This window comes from Hyperoodon ampullatus (assembly GCF_949752795.1).
Source record: "Hyperoodon ampullatus genome assembly, chromosome: 17".
Taxonomy (NCBI): domain Eukaryota; kingdom Metazoa; phylum Chordata; class Mammalia; order Artiodactyla; family Ziphiidae; genus Hyperoodon; species Hyperoodon ampullatus.
Window position 1 is genome coordinate 26873408 of NC_136930.1, and position 21135 is coordinate 26894542.

The window sequence follows — 21135 nt, forward strand, 5'->3', positions numbered from 1 at the left end:
GTTACAGAAAATTCAGTTGATTTGGAGGAAACATCAAGATTAAACTCATGGAAATTTTGGTTCCTTTAAAAACGGCCACTTTAAAGAAAAAATAGTGCTCTGCCGCTAAGCCATATGTCCCACTTCATGTGGTTTTGCCATTGGTTTTTGTCATCTAAGTGCTGACTTTGCATCTCTCTCTGTTAAATTCCCTTTTGTTAGATTTAGCCAATTGTTCCAGGCTATTGAGATCTCCTATCATCCAATTTATTTGGTCCTGTCCCAGATACATAATCTTCATTCTGTCAGTGTTCACATCCAAAAAGCTAATGTAAGTGCTGAGCAAGGCTCCCTTTTTCTTGATATCATTTGGATAAAGGAGAATTGAGTTATACATATCGAAATTGATTATATTCGGATATAGTATAGCAAGAAGAGTGCTCAAAAGATAGTTTGGAGCTGTTTCCTTGTCTTTGTTCTCAGAAAATTAGAAAATCTCCTTTTCAGCCACTCACAGCTTCATTTCTCAGGCTATAAAATAAAAGGGTCAGAACTAGATGAGTTCTAAGGTCCTTTTCAAGCCTAATGTCCCAGGATTCTCGAATGTATGACCATCAGCGGTCTTAAAAAATACATTGGAAATATATCTTAATTGCTGTTTCACTTTGGCTGTGTACATTTATTTAATTTTACTAAAAAATTTTATATAAAAAGGGAAAGCTACAGGACTTAACAATTGTTGATAATTGGTCATAAGGCAGTATTGATGTTAAAGGTCAGAGATGAAGTCATCAACAAAAGGCAAATGATGCTTTCTGTACCTTGTTTGAGGTAAAGGACAATGTTTAAAAAACTGAGAAATGCAAATAATTTTTGATCAGATTGATTTTAAAATGTATGCATAGAGCTGCAGCTAATGCAGAACGTTTGAAAAGTCATAATTTCAATTATTACCAGAAAAAGCTGTCAGTGGCTTTTATTCTCATCAAAGAGCTACCACTGTCTGTGCGATGAGGTTAATTTTCGTATTTTTCTTGTTCTTGGAGTGTTTTGATTTTCTTTCAAGAATAGCTTATGACAAGAAACAAATGCCTTTTTATCTGTTATTTCTCTATTACTAAGTTTTGCTAAATTGTGAATTCAGAAGAATTAGAAGCAGAAGTTTATTTAAATCTGATATATTGTATACAAATCACATTAGTGGGGAAATATTTATTTATCCTATTTTCATCTGTTTACACAAAAGAAGGCTGGGCTGTTATGAAATTGCAAAACGATAACAGAGGGAACAAAAGAGAGTGAGCGTGCAGCCGAGAAAGCCCTTTCATACACATGACCTCATTCTTACATAAGCTCTAATAATAATACTTTAGTTTTATGTAGACAAAATGTGTTTTCATAGTCATTATTCATCTGTTCACCACAGAACTCCACAAGGTTGGTATTATGTGCCTTGCTTTATAGATGAGAAAACTAAGTTTCCAAGACAAAAAAGGATTTGCCCGAAGAAAGGTAACAAGATTAGGAACGGAACACTGGTTTTCAGCTTTCAACTCTAAAGACCTTGACACTTGATCACAACTCCCCATATTTACTGCTACCATCTAAACAATGCAGATCCTAAAAAGCAGAGATCCTGCCCACCAAAACCAATAATCAATTATGTTTCTGTCCATGATTATCATGCCAGCAAATGGCAAAAGAAAGCCTGCACACTGTACATAGTATAAAAACAAGAGTTACAACCAATCTGTGTGATCATAGGGCTTCAAGTTCTTTATCTAACATAATAGTTGTATAAGTTTTCTTGATACTGTAAAATGGAATAATTGAGATGAAAGCACTTAGCTCATTGTGGGGAATATAGTAGCAGCTTGAAAAGAGGTGGTTTCTGCTTTCCTATTTTTTTACATCTTTGGGTCTGTTTCATTATCTGTAAAATGAAAGAGCTGGAACAATTTCATTTGTTCATTCATTCATTCTTTCATACAAGACATATTTATTGTGAGTCTACTATGGTCTAAGCACTAAGGTGGCTGTTCTTCTAGACAAATGGCACAGAAAATTCCAAGGCTGACGGGCAAGGAGAGAGCATAATAAAATAAAAGTAAACTAATTTTATGGTTATAGGTAACCTCTGATCTACCTTTTGCCCTAAACTACTATGTCTCTGTATCTATTTACACTATTAGGGATGTCAGTGATCTGCTATCAGACTTTCTTCTTCACTTATGTCCATTTTACCTGCATCATCAACCACAAAGTAGTATTTACATAGAATATTCACTGAGGCATTGCTTTGATTTGTTACTTCTTTTAACAGGAATTTCAGTTTAGCCAAGCAACCTTCACTAAGATTTTGTCATGTGCCAAGTTAACATGGTACACATAGAAGACACAACTTTTAAAAAACTGAGTAAAGCTTCACTATATTAATATCTTATACATGAGTTAGATATACATATAAATAAGTAACATAAATGAAGTATGCATACATTTCTGTAAGGAAATAAATGAGAGAGCTATAGATTCTGCCTGGTGGACAGGGAATGAAAAGTCTGGATGCTTCTCGAGCAACTTCTGAACACAGGCATTCACTCTGTAGACAACGGGGAAGAAAGGCATGCCAACCAGAGAACATTTGCAGGGACACAGACACAGAGATGAAGATGAGCATCTCATGGTGAGAGCTAGGATAGACCACTTGGACCACCATGCTATGGTGGCTCAGGCTGTCAGCATCCTTATCTGGCTGCTTATCAGACTAAGGGCATTTGGCTTTTATTCTGCAGGGAACAAGGAGCCATTTTAATATGATGAGTGACTGGAAATGGGGTGTGAGTGAGAGTCACAGATATGTCCAAGGTTTCTAGGTAATGATCACATGATTCTGCTGAAGAAATAGGAAAGGCATGATGAGCAGCCACAGGGTCATGTTTGGGCTTGGCAGAAGGAAGTAAAAAGAAATTATTGCAGTCTTGCACATGAATCCATAGAGACAGACAATTCATTAAAATGGCACTTATAATGAAAATGTCTCCTATTAGAGGCTATTTGTAAATGACACATAATTAATCATTTGTGAACATTCCATAAATATTGGATCTAGTCCTAATGGTGAAGAGCAAATCCATTCTCTAGAAAGAATATTGTAACTTTTAAGAAATTGCTGCTTCAAATGTGTTTTGTACATTACACAGTGTCTATGGTGCTGTGAAATAAAGTGAGTTTCCCAGCATGCCAAGTTCCAATTAATGCTAAACAATTGCTAACTAAGAATAACTGTATGATGGTTTTGCTTCTGCTTGCAAAGGAGACAGACGTTTCCTCTCTGATGTGAGTAAAGCTGACAACCAGAGCACACAGATATTTTATCAGAGCTGAACAGCACAGGTTTTAACACCAAGAGGAAGCCCTCTGGGAACACAGTTCAGTAAGACACATAAAACATCAAGTTTCATCCCACTCATTTCACGGATGTTACTAGATATTATTCCCAAACGTGGTTGTACTATTTTATACAGTTGTTTTTCATAGCAACTTCTCACCTCACAGAGATGACCATGGGAATCAGGATTGCCAATGCAAGTACCTTTAAGACTCCTTAAGATTGTCACAGGGTAACCTATAGTATTACCATTTTAAGATCACCACAGTTAGAGGTGATAGCCATGAATATGGGTTAAATTATAGGAATGTCAATGATCAAAAAACTTTCAGAGTGTGAGCTGAGCAAGGTGACTCTACAGCAAAACATCTCTAGTAATTTGTTTACCATTTGACCTACATGAGTTCTATTTTCATCCTTCATGGTAACTCTGGCCCATCATGGGAAAGGGGGACCCTCGGGTGACCCACAGTGTCTCATAGAACCTTGACAATAGAAATGAAAGCAATAGAAGCTAATTTCAGCTAATGCTAAATACCAAACATCATTATGGAGGAAAAATGACCTGGACATCTCCACTGCATTAACTTGCTCTGTTTGCTGAGAAATGTTTACCAATTCGTTATTGATTATTTTATTTATTTTACGTCTTCTTTTATAATGTCAACGATAATACACCTTCACTTTCAGAAGTTTAAACCTTCCAGTGTCAGTGCCTCCCTTTGCACTGGTAAAAGCTTCCATTTCACCTGCCTAGTCAGGTAAGCCCACTCAGGAAGCCGTCTAGGAATGGGCTCTGGGGTTTTTAAGTGGACTGTGAGGAGGACAAGGAAATGTATTCCTACCCCCTGCACTAATGCATACTGTCCTGAAATGTATACAAGGCCAGCATTGACATGCCTACAAGGTTCAACTTAAAATTCAGTTGTTGCTGGGTCTGTGTAGCAACTGTGATCTCTTTTTGCTCCTGATCCAATCTTTCCCGGGCAACGAACTTACTATCATGAAAAGTGTAGTTGCCAAAATCCACAAGAGAAAATATACACAAAACAGTGCCTACTTCTAGAACTCAAAACTGAACATCCATATATCTGGGTAATTGAGGGTGTCTTCTCTTTAATTCACACTTCCCAAGCAAACATAAAATGCTGCTGAAGCAGAAAAGGTTCCAAACACTCACTTTGTGGAAGCTTCAAAATTGTGCATATGCTTGATGAAGAGAGGGTTAAGTGGCCTGGGTCCTAAAACTGGCAAATCTTCACCAGTGGTTCGAATTGGATCTCTTATTCCTTAGCTTTTCCAGCTGCATAAAGGAAGAAGAAAAGTTTCCTGAAAGATAATATGTGTTTAAGGAGCCTGGAACTGTTACAGATGTTTTCCACATTTTAGTTATTCTCATTATGATGATTCAAAGAAAAGGTCTATAATAAATTATTTTAAGAAGTTATTTAAAATGAGCTGTGAACTATGATAATGTTGCTAAAATTTGCACAGTTAACTAAATAGGTTAATGTTTCTTATAACTGCCTAAAGAGGAGACTTTCAAAAAAAAAAAAAAAGATTACACTTACTTATAGTATGTACCTCGTATTTCAATACTAAGTGAATGCAATTTATAAACATTTTAATGTGAAATGTGTAAAAGAAATGCTGACACAATACCCATTAAAATAGTTCTGCTGCAGGCAATTCTCTGCTAGGTTAAAGGATGACCTATTTGCAGTCTTCTGTTATGTTTTTAATGCATAAATATCCATGAATATTTTCTTGTATATAGAAAGAACATGGTACTGGTATAAGGAGACTGGATGGTACAGTCCTTGATGCAGAGAATTCATCTCTAAGGCTTTTTGAAATATTACAGTTTTATTTGTTTCATTTGAGGCAATTTATGATAAAATCAAAGGAAGCAAAATGATACAACAAATTTTAAGAAGAGGTAAGAGCCAAGAATGAGATATGAGTTAGGAGTGGGGTGAGTGGGTAGGATCAGGCAAATTATACTTAAAAACTGTAATTAATAATAAGGTATTAAAATTGGGCATCAAACTTATCAATGAGATTCCTAGCAGTCAATGCAAAAAGGGGGTACATTATAATTTACATAATCATCTATTAAAAGAGAGTACTCCAATCTGTAATGAGAAACTATTTTTTCCCTAATTCTCTCTTCTGAGAGAATTATTAATTGCATACGAAATCATCTAAACAGCATAGTAGATACCACCCTCAGTAATAGTTATACAATACACACACACATGCACACACACACAATATTTTTAAACTAGTGGGAGTTTTACTATGAAGTCTCTCAACAAAAGCCAAGGATAAACTGCAGTAGAATAAGCCACACAGTCTTTCTTTCTGCTTCTCCCAAAGCAATTTACCATCCTCGGACAAACTGCATGAAACTCAGAAAGAGTGATGTGGCAAAATGGCTAGACCTGTAGAGCAGCCTCGGCTCAAATCACCCACATAGCTGCATGTTGGGAAGAGAGGGCTAAGCCCTTGGTTTTCTTGTCTACCCAGCTCCAGAGACTGGAAGAAAAAAGACCATGCTTAGATGTTTATGACCTTTCACACAGGGGTCTCTTGACCTGTTACTTAATATTCTTCCTCTGGAATTGGGAGAAATGGAAAAGGAATGATAAACCTAGTAGGGGAGAGAAAGCACTGAAATTTCACCTCATCCTCACAGTTGGCAGGTGTAGATTAAGACACACAACTCTTTTCTTCTAGCTGGTAGGTTTACTGTACTTTAGAAGCTCCTGCCTGTCATGAAATAGTTGCTTTCTTTTATTTGTGAAAACGGGATTTTCTGTCGAACCAAAGCCTCCTCATCAAGAGTACTCAGGTGTTATTGTCTTTGTGTTATATATTCCCTGTGTCTCACTCTGTGTTTTTCATGCTTTCATGATGGGGTATTAGAGTTAGAGCACTGGCAGTAACACTGCTGGTCCCCACCAGAGCATAGGAGGATGGTGAGCATCTCTCATGGCTGGGTCACTGGGGAAGTGTTCCCTGCCTGAGAGGAAGGTGCTTTCTGGATTTTATCTTCCAAAAGACATCTTGCTTGGTCACAAGATAGAGTATCTTCACTATCAGTGCTGATTTCATATGTTTTCATTCTTTTATTTTTTTGATCATTACAGTAACCTGTCATTTTAGGATAGCCCTTGGTAGAGAGTTTAAGGCCATGAGCTTCTAATCTAAGTTGTTTGTGTTTATTTTTGAAGAGTTAGTTTATTCCTCTTTTACCCAAAAGGGCTCATATCATTTCCATCTTCTCAATCTATACATAAATTAAAAATTCCAGGATATGTTGCCCATTCCACAAGATTACATGGAAGGGATCATGAAAAAAAAATTGAAATGTGTCTAAAGTCCTATTTTTAAACAAATCAAATTAAAGCCTAAAAATTTTTTACTGTGGGAGTGGTACCCTCTCTTTACACTGCTTTTAACGTAATTAAAAACAAAATCTTCTCCAAACCCAGAAATCCTCTGCACAAAGTTAGTAGAGAAAGAAAATACTGATTATTGAATAAGCATTAATCCAAAATGCCATACTCATCACAGGTAATCCACTAAGAGATTGCAAAGACAGAAAGAAATCTCACTCTTTTATATCCTGAAGCAGCTATAACACATTTCATACATGTTCTCAGGATATAACATAACTATTCTTCAAGTAAGAGGCCTGACAGCACCATTCATCATGCATAGTTCATTGTAAATTAACCAGGTAATTAGGTTGACCATCTGTGTTAACCAATTGGTAGTTGGATTTATCCAGAGGAAAATTAACCTTCTCATATCTTTGTGACAGGTAGTAGTTTCACACCTTGGAACACCTAAATTAGACTCTACCTTCCCACAGAAATGGGGGAATAGGCGTGTTATCTCCCTTGATATTTAAATTTCAAAGAGATGACTCCTGGGTCCTAGAGAATAGACATGCCTAGGTCATAAAACCCTATCTAATCTTCAAAATGATTTATATATATTTCAAAGAAAGAACAAAGTCCTTACAATGACAAGTTTTCTAAAGTAAATGCTCAAAAGGAGGGGAGGGAAATCTCTTCCCTTATTTTCAAGAGGAAGTATTAAGTTTTAAATTCTTAGGTTTTTGTCTCCATTTTTTAAAGTACAATTGAGAGTGATAATTAAGGACTAGCTTGTGTTAGACTGATGGAAAGATCCTTTTATTACACTCCTGCCCCAGAGGTTAACCTTTGTACTGCCTCACTGACTGTTCCTCTGAAACACCAGGGCTTCTGTAACATTCCCATCACACATAGGGGGATGCTTTATGACCAGATTGACTGCTTATTTTCCAACAACTGGAAAAAATGTAAGAAGAAATGTGTCATGATGTAGAAGAATGTCTGAGCCCATACAAAATGAGGAGAGGAGAGGATAAAATGAATATGTATAATATAGATGGATGTGATTGGATTAGTGAGAAATTAAATAGCTCTTTTTCCTCTATCATATTGTCTCAACTTTACAATGTCATTGTTTTTTTGTTACCACATATGACTATTTTATAAAATTAACTAATTTTACCATCTTTATAAAAAAAGTATCTTATAAAAATACTTTATAGGGCTTCCCTGGTGGCGCAGTGGTTGAGAGTCCGCCTGCCGATGCAGGGGACGCGGGTTCGTGCCCCGGTCTGGGAGGATCCCACATGCCGCGGAGCGGCTGGGCCCGTGAGCCGTGGCCGCTGAGCCTGTGCTCCGGAGCCTGTGCTCCGCAAGGGGAGAGGCCACAACAGTGAGAGGCCCGCCTACCGCAAAAAAAAAAAAATAAATAAATAAATAAAAAAATAAAAATACTTTATAAAAAAGTATTTTCAAAAAAAAGTATTTTCCCTAGTCAATTAAAGTTTGAAAATATCACAAATTGTAAGGTAATAGAAAATGTTGAGTTATAGAAAGATTTATTTAATTATAAGCAAGTTCTGCATAATAAAAAAGTAAAGTTTATAAGTTTGTTATAGACTTTGGTTGTCTTTAAATATATTAATTAGAAAATAGTCCACAATCTTCTTGTAAAAATTACATAAAACTTTTGATGTCTTTGCAAGAATAATTCTTCTGACTGAGTTAAGTACTAAAAAACAAATACTTCCTTTTTTGATGTCTAGACAGATGATGGTAAAAAAGGCAACATAGTCGCACCAGATTATCAGTCAGCTGTGTATGATAAATTCTTTGAACTAAAATTCATCCTTTTGGAAATTAATTGATTCTACTAAACTTTCAAAATTCCTTTCTAGTGGAATGATGACATGATTGATAATTCATCCTATTGGTATTGTTAAATATAAGAATAGAGCACTGGGAGATATCCTTCCAAATTGAAGTATTGAAATGTATTTAATGTATGTTTATTCTTTGCTGGAATCAAAGGACAAGGAACTTGTTCTGAGTTAAGAACATTACATTGCAAATGAAACTGAGCTGCTGTATAGTTTGCACTTTAGTATTTGTTTGAAATATCTTCTCTCCAGCAAAATCTCCACTTATGTTTTGGAATTACTCAGTCTGAAAAGATATTAGTGGTCATTAGAAGGCGCACTGAATTGGAAGTTTGGAAACCTGCAACCATGTCCTGTGTCTGCTACTACCTGCCCATGCCACCTATGTAATTATAAGCAATCTAACCTCTTTTAAGCCCAGTTTTCTCATAATAACATAAAAGAATCATCAAATCATTTTTTTATTCCCATTTCTAACATTCTGGGATCCTGCTGTTTACTTTCTAATCCAGAGAGTAAAGTAAGGCGTAGGTGCTTCATTATCAAATTTATGTCTTTATTCCTTCAAACACTATCCAGTATCTTAAAATATTCATACCTTTTGACTAAGTAATTCCATTTCTGGAAGTATGTCTAAGTAAATAATCCAAAATACTTAAAAATGTAAAAAAAAAAAAAGAAGAAATTATTCCCAGATGTTCTTTGCAGTTTTCTTCATAATATTGAGTAATCTGATTTGACCAAAATATTATGCAGTAAATGATATGACACACCCAGTAGATGGAATGTTCACAAGGTATTCAAGTTACACGAGAAAAGATTTAAGATATGAGTAGAAGAAAAGCAAAATTATATACACAGCATATATAATAGCATCTGATTACATAAACAGTATGTATTATAGAAACAGAAAAACAAAACTATGTACAAATGAAACAAATATATGCAGAGAAAAAAATAGAGGTCAATATATTAGCTGTAATTGTCTTTGGACAGTGAGGATATGGATAATATTCTTATTGCAACTTTAGTACCTAATGCAAATTTTCTTTAATGAGAATTTTATAACCCAAAAGAGAGAGAGACAGATTTTAAAAGTAGATTTTACCAGTGGTAGATGATAAACACAAAAGCACTCACGCAGGCAAGAATGAGGAATTTTGTGTTCAGTGTTGTGTAAAACCAGTTAAATAGATACATCCCTTCATCTTTAGAACTAGACTCTTAGTCATCATGGTTATTAAAAAGTTAATTTTCTAAAAAGGCAACTACATTAACATTTGTCTTACAGTTCAGCTCAGGCCAAGAGCCCTACATGGAGAAGTGGTCCCTGCCAGCGCTAACTGCAGGATTAAGAGTGCACAGTGCAGAGAAGAGTGGAAGGAGCAGGGTGCACGGGGAAAGCAGCTGAAGTCATCTGATCTTCAAAAACAAAAATGTCAAAATTTATGAGCCCTTAAAGTGGTGCAGTAAAATAACTAATCATGAATGCCTGAGGATAGCAGTTCTTCTGACTACAGATTAGTGAGCCAGTAGAAAGACAATGGTGCTTGCCTGACAATAACTGTCCCCTTGTACTTAAAGCTGTATTTCAGCCACTTTGCTGCTGCTGCTGCTTTAAAAGGGCATAGTGGGGCTTCCCTGATGGCGCAGTGGTTGAGAGTCCGCCTGCCGATGCAGGGGACGCAGGTTCGTGCCCTGGTCCGGGAAGATCCCACATGCCGCGGAGCGGCTGGGCCCGTGAGCCATGGCTGTTGAGCCTGTGCGTCCGGAGCCTGTGCTCTGCAATGGGAGAAGCCACAACAGTGAGAGGCCCATGTGCCGCAAAAAAAAAAAAAAAAAAAGGCATAGTGTAGTGAGCTACAAATAGTAACAGAATAGTTTTGAATAAAGCGCAGGTTACAGCCTCAGTGTGCAGTGTGTAGTACATGACAGAAAGAGAAGGCAGAAGTTTTGTGTTCCTGACTCTTAACAGAGAGAATCTATCACTGCAGGACAGCTAGTCATAATGAGTCTGGGTACAGTAAATGTATCAGGATGTACTTTTAAGAAAATGATACACCAACAAATAGCCAAGTTTGAAAAGGAAGCAGAGGATGACCCACAAAATACAGATAATCATGTGTGAAATAGCATTTTGAGTTGGATTGCCTAGCAACTATTACAGGCACCTTAAGTGCTGTTCTTACTAAAACTATCCACAACATCAGGGTGAAGGCATTATTATGATATTGTGACAATTCTAGAAGAACTTAAGTAGAACTGTAACTTCTAATTGCTTGATTTGCTGAAGACTTTGTTTTTCTCATTTTTTTTTACTCTTCATTACCTACACTCAATATAACACATCCCATGTTTAGAGGGTTAAGAAAAGAAATATTATATGATTAATATTTGAAAATACAACCTAAATTGAGTGTAAAAAAGTTGAAACATGTGGCATAAAAAAAAAACACATAAAGATACTGTGAAAGAAATAAGTAATACCAGACATCCATGTTAACTGAAAAATCAAACATATTTTTTAAATATAATGCTAAAGAAATAAAAAGCAAGAAAAAATAGCTTTGTGTGTAGATGAGAATACTGTGTGCAGGCAGTTATCAGACAGATATTGTATACTCAGTCTGGCCAGAGAGAGTTGTCATCCAGTGGTCAAGTTATGAGTATTGGGCATAGACCCAGATCCAGAACAAAACTCCAGTCCTGGGATATTGACTGAAAAAGTCTGGGAAGGCAACTGCACCACCTAGTCAGCTGGTCTCCATGATGGATCTTGAGATAGCACCACTAGAATTTATTAGGAGCCAAGAGAGAAACCAAATGTTAGCCACAACTCAAAATGATAGAGACAGAGAGAGAGAGAGAGAGAGAGACAGAGAGAGAAGAAAGACAAAATAAGAATTTCACATGGGGTCAGCCCTAAGAGTATATGGTAGAATGATGGAGACTTGGAGAAGAATTTCTAACCCCAGCAATTTTGAATGGACCACACAATCTCAAAGCCTCAAAGAATGACTTATCTCTAAGCCTCTATAAACAGAGCTGGTTCAGGGATTGACCAACTTCAGCCTATATTAGAGACACCTAGTGAGTTTAATGGAGGAGAAGAAAACACAGATTCACTGATACAATCATTCATCAAGTAATTAACAAAACACCTACTGGAGTTTGTTCCGGGAACTAAGAATATAGCAGCTAACCCAATGTGTAAGAATCCCTGACCTGGTCTTCAAGTGTAAGATAAATGATAATAAACAAAAATAAACAATGAAATTAACCATAAGTTAGACGGTAGGTGTTAAAGAAAATGTAAAGCAAGGAAAGAGGTATAAAGGAGTGGGAAGGGGATAAGTGTTGCAATTTACAATAGGGTGGTCCATGAAGACCTAGCTGAGAAGGTAACATTTGAGCAAAGATTTGAAGGAGGTGATAAGCAGGTAAGGTTTTACCTGGGAGAAAATTGTCCTGTGCAGAGCAGCTAGCAGCACGAAGGCCCTAAAGAAAAAACATACCCATGTGGTTAAGAAAAAGCAAGGAGGCTTATTTTCCCCAAGCAAATGGTAGAGATTTAATGGGGGGCACCAAGTCATGTAAAGCCTTGTAGACCATTGTAGTTCTTTGGTTTTTTTTTTTTTTCTTTTTGCGGTGCGCGGGCCTCTCACTGTTGTGGCCTCTCCCGTTGCGGAGTACAGGCTCCGAACGCGCAGTCTCAGCGGCCATGGCCCACGGGCACAGCCGCCCCGTGGCATGTGGGATCCTCCCGGACCGGGGCACGAACCCGCGTCCCCCGCATCAGGAGGCGGACTCTCAACCACTGTGCCACTAGGGAAGCCCTCTTTGGCTTTTACTCTGAGTGAAATGGAGGGTCTTTGGAAGGTTTTAAGCAAAGGAGTACCATTACAGGACTTAAATTTTAAAGGGTCACTTTAGCTTTATGTTGAGAACAGGTTATAAAAGAACAAGGGAGGAACATGGGAAAACAGGCAGGAGATTTTGGTGACTCAGATGAAGTGGTAGCATCTGAGATGAAAACAATGGTTATGTTATGGATATATTTTGAAAGCAGAGCCAACAGACTTACTGACAGATTGAATGTGGACTGTAAGAGAAAGTACAGAGTCAAGGATATTATTTTCTACTGCTACGTAAAATTTACTGGCTTAAAAAATGTATTATTTGTCATATCCAGCAATCTGAGCTGGGTTCAGTTGAGTGGTTCTGTTCTGTGTGAGGTCCAAGATGGCTTCTACACTTACATATCTGGTACATCAGCTGGGGCTGGCTAGAACAGCTGTGGTGGCCAAGCATCTTTCTCCACATAGTTTTGCCCTGCAGTAAGCTTAGACTTTATCACAGCACAGTGGGCTCAGATTAGTCAGAATTTCACATAGTGACTTAGTTCAAGAAGGAAGAAGATGCTGCCTATTCTTGTAAAATCTGGGTTGGAAATTGTACAATGTCACATCTGTCACATATTCTATTCATCAAAGCAAGTCACAAGGCCAGTCCATATGTAAGATGAGGAGCATAGACTTCATCTCTTGGTGGGTGGAGAGAAGGAACTGATGATGGCCAGACTGTCTACCATAGATGTCTCCAAGGATTTTGGACTGAGCATCTGGACATATGAAGTTGCAGTTAAGTGAGCCAAGGAATACTCACAGCAGAGGTTACAGTAGGCCAAGGTAGGTGGTAGAGATTAGAAGTGTAGCTTTTGGACATACTAAAGTTGAGATATCTATTAGGCATCCAAGTGAATATGTCAAGTAGACAGATGAATACCCAATCGGGAGTTCAGTGCGAGGTCTGGACTGGGTGTCCACATCTGTGAGTCATCAGTATGTAGATGGTACTCAAAGCCATGAGACTGGATGAGAGCAAATGACAAAGGAATAATTAAAGATCAAAAAGAGAAGAATTCCAAGAAGTGGGCTCTGGAACACACTAATATTTGAAGTCGGAAACTAGCAAAGGAGACTCAAAAGAAACAACTAGTGAGATAGTTACACTAAGTGGTATGAAACCCAGAGGAGAAAATATTTTTGGGAAGAAAAAATCAACTGGGTCAGCCCTTCAAAGGTCATGTTAAACTAATAATTCACCAGTGGACTCAGCATTGTGGAAACCATTGCACTCTTTAACAAAACTGTATCCATCATGTTTGGGGTCATGGCTAGATCCTGCACAGTTAACTTAGGGAGTAGCCCAGGAGAGTCTGGGACCTGGAATTATAAAACCATGCTCTTGTAAGACAGCCATAGCTGTAGAGTTAGAGGGACACTATCATGAATGCCTGCCCTAAAACACAGCCTAGCCAGTCAGGTGGAACTTTCAATACAATCCAGGAGGACGTAATGTTGAGTAGCCCAGGCAGACAATCTGCATCACACAACTTTGTCAGCATGTGACCGTGGAGGTCATTAAATTCTGACATTAAGAGCCAGAATTTTTTCTAAACCAGAAGGATGGAGAGCTGTGTCTGAGAGGGCCTGAGGTTACCAAGACAGGAACTCAGGCAGGAGATTATCTGCCAGACAAGTTTGGCACTGAGAAGAGCAGAAACACAGTTAAGCAACACATGCAAACATGAGTTATTGTTTCCAAACCTGTATCAGACATTAGCTACAAGTTAGGCTAAATGAACCTCAAGTGTTTGACTAAGACAGGGCAGAGGAGAGGGGTGAGGTTGCACCTGGGACCAAAATGGGTGTGAGAATGTGGGGCACAGGTGAGCAGTGTGGACTGGAGGGTGGTGGGGTGGTGGGCAGGGTAGGCAGGTGAGGACAAAAGTCGACTGCTCATATCAACCTACTGGGGCGGCCCCACAAATACATGTGTTATGTCATTCAGCACCATTCACACTCTGAACAACTTATTGTGACTGGTAATCAAAAGACTGCCCAGAAATGTACTGGCTCTGATAGCTTCATTTAAAATGGAGGAAAAAAGATAAATGACATTAGAATTCTACAAAGGACAGAGCTGAGGATTGAGATGGGAAGCTGGATAACTCTGTGACTGATTACTTGCCTCCCTCGTCTGTGCTCTTGGCAGATGCACAGTTTCTCTGTAAGATTTAACAGCTATTAGCAAGTGACTAAAGAAGACAATTGAAAGAGACAGCTGAGCAGTCACTTGCTAGTTTTTCTTAAATTTACGTCCCTTCACTACATAGGGTTGGAACTGAGATGAGCAAATCTTCCAACGTGAAAACAATTGAGTTTGGAAGTATCTCTTTTCAGAAAATCATTTTTCTTATTTTAATAGAAACATCCAGAGTTGTGTGCATTCCCTTGCAATGTGAAGTATGATGAGGTTGACTGTGGAATCATAACAGAGCAGGGCTGAGACACTCTACTCTGCCTTGTCCAAAAAGCTACCATCCCTACCCCTAGCTCCACTCCCAGTTGGAGAAAGAGTTTCAAGGCTCCCAGGGGAATCTGCCAATGGTTAATGATCTTTCTTACCAGGAGATTCCTCTTTATTCTTCACCTCCATTCCTCTTGCCATGGCTCAAGCCTCCCAGTAAAGTTATGAAAGAACATTACTCCTGTCCAAGGGAGATGAGCCCTGCAGCCTCAATTTCCAAGGTGGTAAAAGTCATAACTGTGAATGTCAAAACTGCCACTGAGATTCTTGGTTGATACCACAGCCATCCATTAACTTTTTCCTGGAGTCAGCAGCGCAGATGGTGGTAACCGCAAATAGAATGTACCAGGGGGCCTGATGAGAGCCCTAAGCAGAGATTTCAATTGGACATGAAAGCCCTTGAAAAAGGTATCACAGGAAATAAAGGGAAAAGCTTTTTTTTTTTTTTTTTACTCCAGAGAAATGGAATCCATTGTAGCAAATTCCACCACAGGAGCTGGCTCTCTACAGCTTTGAGGTGAATTTGACCTCCTCCAATGACCAAAAAATAACATATAGGAAAATGGTAAAGATACACTATCATATGAAGAACTGAAAGTCTTAATCAGACTGCCTGATTTATCATCCTACTCTATGACTTTCTAGGTTAATAGATCTTGGGGAAATTACTCGATCCCTCTCTGACTCTGTTTCCTATGTATAAAATACATATGATAATTGTACCAACTTCACAGGGAGGTTATGAGGACTAAATGTATCAAAATGCTTAAGTAGTGTGTCAGATTCAGTAATGTAAAAATACATTATTATTTGTACACATTGGTATATGTCTAGAAATCTAGGTTTCACTGCAGACTTTATACCTCTTTATTCCTTTTGTAAGTTTGAGCAAATTTCTGTGCCTTCTATTAGCACAAAGTTGGTAAATACATATTTGGACACCATTCTTTTCCTTTCTCTTCCTATTTCTATCACAGACATAGGTTAATTACAGCACTGTTACACCCTGAGACCTAAATAGGTTTTAGAATTCTTGTCAACATGTTTCTCCCAGCAGCCACCATCAATTAGTCCACATTGACATGAAAATTAAAGCTTATTTGACTTCCCAGATTTAGGGCATACAAGCTTTTAAGGAAACAATAGTTCCCATTCTTAGCCAGCCCAGAGTATCCCATTGCAGTCCCATCCTGGAGCTCTGCTTTGCCACAAATTTCTCAGTGTGGTTGACAGGACACAGCAAAAGGCTACACATGGGATAATCCTTGAACATCTATTCTAACATTACACCATTGTAAGTAGCCACCCCTGGAAAAGCACCATGGTTGGCATGAGAACACTCTGAGTGCTGCTTATGATCAGTAGACAACAGCGTCTTGAACCCTTGTTCCACCAAAGACACTGACTGATGATGTGAACTCAGACTTCTTTGGGCTGATGGAGATGAGGAGGTTGGCGCCTGCACAGCCCAGTGCTCCTTCCCAAGCCGGGTACCAAGGAGGTTGTCCTTCCTAACAAGCCTCTTGTATTGCTCCCCACAGCAAGGGATCCTAGGCATCCGGGCCCTTGTCAGTCTGCACAGAAGACTGGGCTGCCTTTGCTTTTATTTTTTCTTGTTAGATGAGGAGAGAAGAGCCAAAAGAATAAGTACCATAGACAGATTCCGACGTTCACTGAATGTCAAAGAACTCACCTATGGGAGGGGGAAGGGTAAGCTGTGACAAAGTGAGAGAGTGGCATGGACATATATACACTACCAAACATAAAATAGATAGCTAGTGGGAAGCAGCCGCATAGCACAGGGAGATCAGCTCGGTGCTTTGTAACCACCTAGAGGGGTGGGATAGGGAGGGTGGGAGGGAGGGAGACACAAGAAGGAAGAGATATGGGAACATAAGTATATGTATAATTGATTCACTTTGTTATAAAGCAGAAACTAACACACTATTGTAAAGCAATTATGCTCCAATAAAGATGTAAAACAAACAAACCAAAAAATACTTCCCTATGAATATCCGGTTCCTGTTACATAAAGAAGACGCTTGTGTGTTTGTTTTGTTTCGTTTTGTTTTGTTTTTTTACCTTTTGGTGATAAATGAATTTTAAAAATATTGACAGAATTGTTTTATTTTTTAATGTTCAGTAAAGGAGAGAATCTAAGAATCACCTTACAAGTACTTATCTTTGATCAAAATCATAATTTTTTGCTCATATTTAAACACTTATTTTGAAAACAAAGCCTATTTAAATTAGAGGACCTTGGAATAATGAAAATGCCATGTGGATGTGTTTAGATTACAAATGACTAATGATGAAATTTAGGCTAAATTTTAAATATAAAAATAAGATTCCTCTAATCCTTAAGAAGGTTATTAAGCTATTTGTAAAATAGCATATCAAGTTACTCCATAAATAAAGAGCAATTGGTTATCAAGTGTTAACTCACAATGACCTGGACCACACCCTGCCCTGTGTGGGGCCAGATAGACCAGAGGCCCAGCCAGTGTGTAGCATTTATTGTGTTCTTTCCCATTTCTTAGAGGATAGAGCAGAGGCTAAGAGTATAGACTTTGGAGTCAGGTCTGTGATTGAATTCAGACTCCATAACTTTGCTGTATGACTTTGAGCAAATTACTTTGTGTTTCTGAACTTATTTTCTCATCTGCTATTGTCAAAATTTCATGTATACAGGGCCTGGCATAGTTTCTAGCACATAGTAAGCTCTGGCTATAGTGATCATCATTAGACTCTCCCAGGGTTCCTGGAGAGAGTGATGGGACAGATAGGAGTCAGCCACACTGTTCTTTACATAAAATGCCTGCAATCACTTTTGTCTTTAACATAGTATTTGAAATGCAGATGAAGATCAATTCTTTTTGAGAAAAAAATAGTATGTAATGATAAAAGGTTTTCCACCCCTTTAATGAGTTAATTCGTTCATTCATGGGTTGACAATCTGTATTTCAAACATCACTAGATTTCAATCTAGACTCTGATGTATATCTAAGAATGTAATCCTTCTCCATTTCTCCTCCTTTCTAGCTTAGTTTAAGCACACATGAGCTGCTTCCAGAGAGAAATATTTTCTTTTTTTTTATTTACTCCTATCCCACAGAACAGATTAAAGGCTGGTGACAGACCCAGGCACAGATTTGCTCACTCAGCCCACACTGGTGGACATCAGCTATGTGCTGGGTGCCATGCCAGTTACAGATTAGTACCAATGGCTAACAGTTCTCCTGCCCCTTTCTGAACTTTGCATCTACGCCTGGAAGCCTGTTAGTGACCCAAGATATTCCCTCTAAAACCATTTTCTTCCCATTCTACACATTCTTTCTGGGGCCCTCATTCTCTCCTATGATGTCACATACTAACTATGGGTTGATGACATGACTCCTAAACCTGTATTTCCCCAGATGTCCTCCCTGAGTTTCAGGCCACATTTCCACCTCTGCCTCCAGCATATCTTCTGCAACATATCCCAACATGACTCATTAATATATAACTGCTAAACAACTTATTCCCCAACCTGGACTCCCTGTATCTGATGTATTTAGTTATTTATCTGATTCTCTCCACACCCCTAAGAGTTAGGTTTATTATTACCTCCATTTTGTAGATGAGTTCATTGAGGTGCAGGAAAAGTGCCTTACTTTTCCAAGGCTGTGCAGCCAGAAGGTGGTAGTGTCAGGACGAGAATCTGGCAGTCTGATTCTGGAAGCTACATTCTCAGCCCTTTGGTACATCCATCTTAAATGTAGGTCACATGTGGGTTATCATTGCTAAAGAGAATAGATCAGATGGTAGTGTTGCTGCTCCATAATTTTAACTACAGAATCCTATAAATATAGTAGGGGATCATAGTTATGTCACTTTGGATTCATAAAAAAACACTAGTTTTGCAAAAACAAGGTACTTGATGTCATTTCTGCCAAAACCCAGTATATGCCAAGGCACAGAGATGTGAGGAAGCAGGATGTCACTTGATGGTGAGCAGTTGGCTCAGATTGGCTGGAGCATAGAATTTGTAGGCTGAAGTGGTAGCAGACAAAATACTGGTAAGGTGCCCTAGAACCAGATTTTGAACGAACTTTTAGTTATATTAAAGGGTTTATTCTGTAGGCAAATAATGGAAGTAGGGGTGGGGGAGCAAGTCAGGGTAAGTTCATCTGACAAAATCATTACCAAGAGCCTCTTATGAAGTAGACATGATTCTAAGTATTTGAACTACAGTGAGTTCTTACCTTCAAGGAGTATATGGTCTTAATAGGGAGCCTGGAAAATATGTTTGCAATTTTTAATACATCATGACTGAGTGTTACAGGGGCCTATTATGGGAACAGTTATGAAGCATTCCTAACCAACCTATGGTGACTTATAAGGGAATATTTCCTAGAAGCACTCAGATATTTGTAATGAAGTGAATTACATGATCACATTTGTATTGTAGAAAGATAGTTCTGCTAGTAGATATGGCTATTCCAAAGAAATACTGAAGAAGGAAGGTCACAGAAGAGAATATTCTAATAGCCCACATAAAAGTTGATGACCACTTGAACTGTGATAATAATAGGGAGGGAAGAACAGAATCAAGAGGACTTTTGACAATAGAAACAACAGAACTAGGAGAATCTGCTGAAAGTGAATGTTGCTAGAAAGGAGTTAATGAGAAAGATTCTAATCTTTCTAGTTTGATTATCCGTATGGCTGATTATGTCATTCAGTTAGGGATAAAGAGGAGCAGAATGACAGTAGAAGATGATTAATTTCATTTGGGGCATGTTAAGTTAAAGACACCTACAATTAGAGTTGTATGGTGAGTGGATATAGCCATGCATAAACAAATTGTGTAATGCTGCAGACTTAAGTTTGTGAATATCCATCATTTGAAGACATTTGAAATCAAATATGATTTCTCAGTAGAACACAGAATGTATAAAGGGAGGAAATGCCATTAGGCACATGCAAACAAAATAAATAAACAGATGTGAGGCAGCACACCATGCAAAACATGACCTCAAGAACTTTGGAGCCAGATTGCCTAAATTCAGATCCTACTTCAACCATTCTTCAGCTGTGTGACCTTGTGCAAGATAGTTAGCATCTTTGGGCATCAGTTTCCTCCTCTGAAAAATGAGATCTACCTCAGAGGTATCATGATGTTTAAATAAGTCAATGTTTATAAAGCATTTTGAGTAATGTCTGGCCCTTAGTAAATTTGGTTTAGTTTTTTGTTCTTGTTAAATACAAAGTATAATAAATCCTTTAGCTGCAAATATTGATCTTCATTTCTCATTTTATTTTATTTCCCTACTGTGTCTTATTTTTCTAAAGACTGTGATTTGTTTACCTTATTCTACTCTTAATTCTAGCGGGTGCTGAATGAAGAATTATTAAATTCACTACCTATTTCATGTTAAAAGAAAATCCCAGGAAAGATAAAATCAATCCTTTTCTTTGCAGAGCAATTACCTTATAAAAAACTCAGAAAAGTTCTCTCTGAGCATATCACAATGTAATCACCTGTTTCTAAGGATCAAATTGATAAACAATTTTCTCCAAAATGATGTTTCTCCTAGTAGTTTTCTTCTTTTACGTTTTTTTTCACTTTTCAGAATGAAAATTACAAAAATGAGCTTTTTGTAGATTCAAGCAGTTTCAACCCTTAGAGTTAACTACCTATCTTTGGCATAGTCATGGCCATCAAGGTCCCCTCTGTGGGGACCAAGATTTCCTGCTCCATGTCACCACTGAAAATGCTTGTCTTCATGACTTACAGTAACTAGTGCACAATAACCTTGCCTTTCTGCTCAGCTCATAGAGCATCAGCAGACATCTCCCTCCTGGGCCCATTGGAAAGCTTAACAAAGACCTGTCAGGAGCTTCTTATCCAAGCAGAGAGGCAAGTTTAACATTCTTACCAATCTTAATAAACTCTAAGTTAGCTTTTTAACAAGGACTATTGTCTTGAGACTATAGCATAGTGATGGAGATAATAAGTAATAGAAGTTTAGAGACAGGATTGGCCCTATAAGATGAAGGTGTCAAGAATGGCTTTTTAAGTTAGATAAACTCAAAAGATAAATAGAGTTTGATAGGGAAAAGAAGGGAAAAAAACCCAATATTCCAG

The 21135-nt window shown here is 38.0% G+C and overlaps 1 protein-coding gene across 1 annotated transcript in view; it reads left to right on the plus strand.

The window, feature by feature from the left end:
- RALYL (RALY RNA binding protein like) overlaps positions 1-21135 on the plus strand; it is a gene marked incomplete at its 3' end in the record, with an annotated part of 458402 nt that overhangs the window by 298525 nt on the left and 138742 nt on the right. The window lies entirely within an intron of this gene.